This window comes from Lepeophtheirus salmonis, chromosome 4 (assembly GCF_016086655.4).
Source record: "Lepeophtheirus salmonis chromosome 4, UVic_Lsal_1.4, whole genome shotgun sequence".
Classification (NCBI taxonomy): domain Eukaryota; kingdom Metazoa; phylum Arthropoda; class Copepoda; order Siphonostomatoida; family Caligidae; genus Lepeophtheirus; species Lepeophtheirus salmonis.
The window spans coordinates 34136366-34143080 of NC_052134.2; positions in this window are offsets into that span (position 1 = coordinate 34136366).

Genomic DNA, 6715 nt, shown 5'->3' on the forward strand with positions numbered 1-6715 from the left:
ATTTACACAGAGTAAGAGGCCATTCAATTTTGAGAGCTCAAAGTCAAGTAAACACAGAACCTTAAAAATACATAATCGACCATAAATTTGGAACAAATTAATGTACATAACTCAATTTGATTGTAGGGAGAGGTTTTGAGCTCTAACGAGTGCACATTGTATTTATTTATACATTTTGTGGGAGAAATAGTACTCTTGTGACATAAATTATTATTCACGTAATCTAATGTATAATCGTAATTCACAAATTTTACTGGTTGATCAACACTTATTTTGACCACTTAATAGTTTGAGTAAATAAATTGCATGGGTAGAGGTTGAACTATGATCAAGATTTTACCCTTAATAGAGAAAAGAGTGTGGGGTATGAGCTCTTATAGCACTTTAAATAAAACAACTCTTTCTCAAATGGTAATTTAAAAAGATAAAATATACATTTTGTGGGATTCAAAAAAAAATTCAATTCTTTAAAATGTTTAGCGAATAAAGATGATATTAAAATATTTGCAGAAATAGCCAGGTGCAAGCCATACTCCTCCATGCACATTAAGGCACTCTTAATTGTTTCTACTTAAAATTTCTTGTGTTCATAAAACCATACTTAATCTTCAACTTCATAAACGTTCTTTATAATATGATTAATACATTTGTGGGATATTTTAATGAATTCATTTTTCACCTCGGAAAGAGTATTTAAGTGTGTACATACTACAATACTTTCTGTAACGCCCTAATTCGATTATCATAATTACTCGTAGTCCTATGATTTTTCAATTTAAATACTTTTTTACTATAAAAATCCAAGATTTAAATGCAAAAAGAATACAACCTTTTCATCTTTGCAGCAATGGTGGTATCGAACGTTTTGGTATATCTACGTAAGAAAATATCATGGATGGGGAATTAGACCTGAGACTCGACGTGAGTCTATACTGTGAATACTTCACTTTATATCACAATCAAAGGCTCCTGACTTGACTTGGAGTCAAAAACTAATAAGAACTGAGATTAAAAAAAACTACTTAACACAATATATATAAGGGTCACACAATAGGGGGTAACGCCACACCACTTTTTTATAGTTTACAATTATTATATATCTAGGGAGACCTTATTTTGATTTACAAAAAAGGAGGACATGTGACTCAATTAGGGAAGGTTTAAGGTAGGGGAGGGGTAAATATTTAGAAATTAGTAAAATATGAGGTGGTTAAATATAGATTCTTGATAATTATTGTTTTGTAAATAAATGTATTTTGATCTTTTATTGTTTTTAAATTGACTTTAAATATATAATATTTATTTTTACAGAAAATCCCTATTGTATATTAAATTAAGGAGACCAATTGTCCTCTTTTTTACAAATATGTCCTATTTCTACAACCTGAAATTGACTTAACCCATATGGTATAAATCCTAATATTTCATTAATTTATAAAAAAGTATGCCGGACACTGTGAACAGGAAGTAAAAGGATGACATGTCTGGCCAAATGAGGAGAATTGGTAACCCTACATTTAGCAGCAAAAATATATAAATGAAGATAAATTTAAATTACACTTATTGGCCTCTCCACTTTCAAAGATAGAGCATGTGTGAAGTCGGTGAGTAGGAAAAATATATGATTTTTATATTTTCTCTAATTTTTATAAGGTAAATTTTACATTTTGCTTAGAGCGGCAGAAAGCTACGGTCCACAACTAAGTAAAAGGTATTAAAGCAGATTCCCCCTTGTCTGAAAGAAGGAGATCACAAACTAGATGGATGGTGAGGCTTCATTCCTTTTCGTTGGTGAGAACAATTTCACAGTTCAGTTTTCTTTTACGTATTTAAAACGGATAAGGGGTAACCTGCTTTTCTCTATTTAACTGTTTGCGAACCGGTTCGGATCTAAGATCTGTAACATCACTAATTGAAACCAATTACCCGTTTTACTCACGTATCTATTACTATTGACGGGTGAATTCGAATCTTTCACTGAAAAGGGAATGCCCCTACAGGGGGAATCGTAGGGGAAGGCTGGAGGTGCTGAACCCCCCTCTCCCATTAAGGATTTTTTTACTAGCAAATCTAATATAGTAAAAAAAAATTAACAAAATATAATATTAGAAATTTAATTAATTTTTCGAATTTATTTAGCTATGAATCTTTGAAAATTTTTGTCAACAGCTGCAGATTTTTGAAATTTAATAATTGAAATTTTTGACCAAAAATTTAATTTTTCAATTTTTTTTTTTCAAAAAATTCCAAAAACCAAACCCTCTCAAAAAAAAAAAAAAAAGTTCTGGGGTTTTATGAGTATTTTGTCTATGAAAGACTTTTTAAAAAAGAAGGTTGTGTCGGTAAAGTTTGTCATATTAAACAAGGTAATGAAAGTAGCTAAATAACTAAGGTTGTAAATCCTAAGCATTTATTAATGTACTAGTCTTGTTGTTATTAGCAAGTGAACCAATGTTTTTTATTTTTATAAAGCTGTTGTTATCATTGTTCTTTAATATTTGCGGGGATAAATTATTAAGTGTAACACTGAGTGTTTGTGATCATGAATTGAATAAGTAACTCAGAGGGGCTATTGGGTGAGTTATTAGGTTAAATTCTTTTTTACTCTGAGTATAGCTAAGGATCGAAAATTGAGTAATTACCACCAATATCTTTGTTTGAAATGGAATGAAACTTGTGTTTATTTCTTGCATCTTACAGCTAATCCAATGAGACTGGCATCCAAGCTTTTGTCAAATGTCAAACATTTGACATTACCATTTTAATTTTCGTTTTTTTTATTCTACATATCGAAAATCCTTACGATTTACAACTCTATATATCTCTATCTGGGGTGTCCACAGGGTGCGGGCTATAGTCCTCCCCCCCCCCAAAAAAAAATCAAGGAATTTTTGTTTTTAACATAATTTTTTTCCAAAAATTTTACTATTTGAAAAGTTTAAACAAAATTCACAATTTGAAATATTTTTCAAAAAATTTAATTTTTTGTTAATAACTATAAATTTTTGAAATTTTTTTACACAAAATTTAGTATTTGAAATTTTTTTCCAAAAAATTTAATTTTCTATGAATAGCTGTAGATTTTTTAATTTTTTTTACAAATCAATTAATATTTGAAATTTTTTCACACAAATTTCATCTTTTTTACAACTGTACTTAAAAAAAACCAAACTTTTTGTGAATAGCTGGATATTTTTGAAATTACGGAAACTTCATTTCTCTTTGGATTTTTCAAATGTTTTTTGAATTTAAAAAAAAAAATCCGAAAACCAAGCCCCCCAAAAATATAATCCTGCGACAACCCTGTCTATAATATTAAAGCAATGTTCATTGATGCTTAACAACTCCGAGCAATGCCGGATACTCCACTTGTTTAAATGGATTAATTAACCTACTGGGTATATTTGTAAACCCTCTTTTCCAACAAGAAATGAAAGCGTAACAAAATAAACACATTTAATTATGATCCATTCAATTTCCCATAGCAATGTGTCTCGAATCTTTTCCCCACAATCTACTTCCTCATCAACCAGGGTGATATTTATCAGGAACATATATACTACATACGTACATAATATTTACACAGCGACTATTCAATTAAATCATAAGTTGTCGTATGAAGTAGTAAATATGACTTAAAAGGTTCATGAGAAAGTCAACTCAACTACCTATCTACTTGTTTTGTTATTAGACATAACAGGAAATATTATAATCATATTATCTGACATATCTACAGTCATAGGTAGGGGAGATCGGAGTGGTTGTGAGAGTCCCTGTTTGTCTAACATTAAAAGAGCAATAGTCATAAAATTTACATGTATAGTATAATGTAGATTGTTGAGAAACTTTTTTGACAAATATTGTATAAAGACTTGAAGGATAAAAGTAATGGGTTAATGGGTACATTTTATATGTTTACCCGCAAGTCATACTTTCTTATTCTATCTCGAAATCGGAGACAACGATACCAGGTAGTTAAATTCAAATATTACAACCTTTTAATAATAAGGAAATCACTTTGCATAGGGAATAATATATTATTGATTGAGGGACGGATGAATCTGGACTTTTTCAAGATATTTGTACAATTAGCACTTTGGAAGATCATGGAAGTAAATGGAAGGTGGAGAAGGTAGATAGTTTGTCTATTAAGTATTTTTTTGGGGGGGAAGGGGGGAGGGGGTTAATCGGAGTAGATCCGTGCACTGAAGGATAAGGCACACCTCATTTAAGTAAAACACTACGACTTTTCTTGTATCTTGTATCCATCACAGTATAATTAGAGGATGAACGTAATAAGTATAATGGAGAGGAACTTCTATGTCATCAAATCCATTAACTCCTAAAACAGAAGATTAGTATAAACATTCTTAAATAGAAATATACAAACATCAATGATTGTCTACGTGGAAACTTATTCGAGCAATTGTAATTGATTGAGTCTAGATTCATCTCCTTCTTAAATAATATATTCATCGTTTTGGGAGGTGTCGCTTCGTGGCATGTGGTGATAAAATTCAACTTGTAAAAACCAGCTTGTACCAATAACATCCCGTACTACTCTAAAAAACATTTCCAAAAATGTATTTTGCATGATTATTGAAGAAAAATTTGCAGCTACTTATCTGCTTCACAAATAACAAAACTAAATTTTTTATTTTAACTCATAAAAATTGCTTCCTTTGTAAAGAGTACTTATGTATTAACTAGTTAATTATTTTGACTAATAATAATAAATATCTCCCATCTAGACTCTGTTGTTATGTGCGTTGTGAATTAGAGAAACATTTTCCTATTTCCATGCAGCATGTACGATTGTCAGAAAAAAAAACTAAGACATAAGATAAATAAGACTTTGTCTGATTTGAAAGACTAGGTCTACATCTGAAGCTTCTCAAGCTCTTGTGAAAGTGAGTAACTCTTTATTTAATTGAATGTGGAAATTATTTGGAGAGAGTAAACAAAATTTTGATCTTGATACACTACCTCAATCTAGGACTCTAAGACATGTCGATGAGTTGATAGAGGCTAAGAGTCTTGCTTTGATAGCGAAGAGAATAAAATTTGCGTCTGAATATGGTTTTATAATAACTCATGACATAGACAGTACAACAAAGAAGGGTGTTGGGAAGTTGTCTGTTGCAGGCATACGCATTGGTCCAAATGTACCTTTTCCGTTGCCATTGATAATAGTAAAAGGAGAATCAAAGGAGGATATAGCTGACCTGTGCAAGTTGATGTTTCAAATTTTAGACGCTGTTACAAGTAAATATGCAAAAGACGTGCATCGCATGGTAGATGCCCACTTGACCGATTCGACACATCACAACAAAAGTTTTGCTGCTATATTGTCTGACATGTTTAATATTGAAACTTAAGCTGTCAATTATTCTGTGGGACTCACACCATACTTGGCTTCAGTTCAGCCATGAATAAAAATACTCTCCATGATTGAGTGATACATTAATTTAGAAACGATCTTCAATAACTTTAGAGTAGATATGGATTTTTATTCCAAGCATGGATCAGTTGCAGGATAAGCATTTGGCTGTATGCTTCATTTAGTGGCTCCAGAATATAATCACAAGCCTTGAAACTATCATAATGCATTCCTTCTGTATCTGAAAAATAATGGTGTTCAACAAGTGCTTTTTTCATATAAAGACCAAAACTTTGGTTGTTTGTCGAGAGCTGCTGCAGTGATAATTTATCTTTATACAAGTCTATTCGAACGTCAATTACAATATTAGAAATAAGTTGGATTGCATTGTACGAGGATTTAATGATGTAGAATACTTGAAGCCAGCCTTTGTTGTGTTTGCAGTCTTTCAGGTTCACCTCTTTGAACCATTTTATGCTCTAACAATATCTAAAGAAACCACAACCTCAAGTCTCAAAGTTTTGTATATAAAAACATGCATTATCATATGAAAAAACCTATCACTGTATTTCTTCAAATTCAAGGAGACTTGGTTAGATTGTATTAGCAATAATCCTTTCTAAAGAAAGTAAAGAAAAAATATTCAGAGCAAGCAATTCAAGCTGTAGTTAAATGTCATCACAATATATAAGCGAATGTCTTTCTCGGTGTAATTTTCTCATGACAGAGATGAGGATTGGTCTTGGAAGACAAAGAAGAGACCACAACCTTTCTAATGCATTCCCTGCTCAGTATCCTGTTCAAGAACTGGCCAGAAATATAGATGACACTCTTGTCACTGATATTTCCATGGAAAGAATGTGTGGGCAGGTGAATTACCGACTTCACACGTTTAAACAACTTGAAGCTGTAAGTAGAAGTCTGATACTCCAAAGTTAAGAAAAGTTAAAAAGAGATCTGATATATCATTTATAAATTTTTATGAGGAGACAACAAAGATACGAGAGCTATAAAGGACATGGAGTGAAAAAATGAAGGAAAGGTTCAGAAACGTTGCAACTGAAAAATAAGCCATAGCGATTGAAAAAGAGTCAAAAAGACTAATGCTTATAGACAAATTGAAAGAAGAAGGCGGTTGTATTCTCTTTGATGGAAGAATTGACTTGATTAATGTGGTGATGGAAGCAATGGGCAGTGAACAGTCATTTATGGGTTGGATCAAGCAAGTGCACTATAGTGTTTTAATTGAGCCTGGGAGTAATTACTTGTTCCACTTTATACTAGAGAAAGCAAACAAGGACAAAATTACACGCTAAACAAATTGCAAAGTTTTTA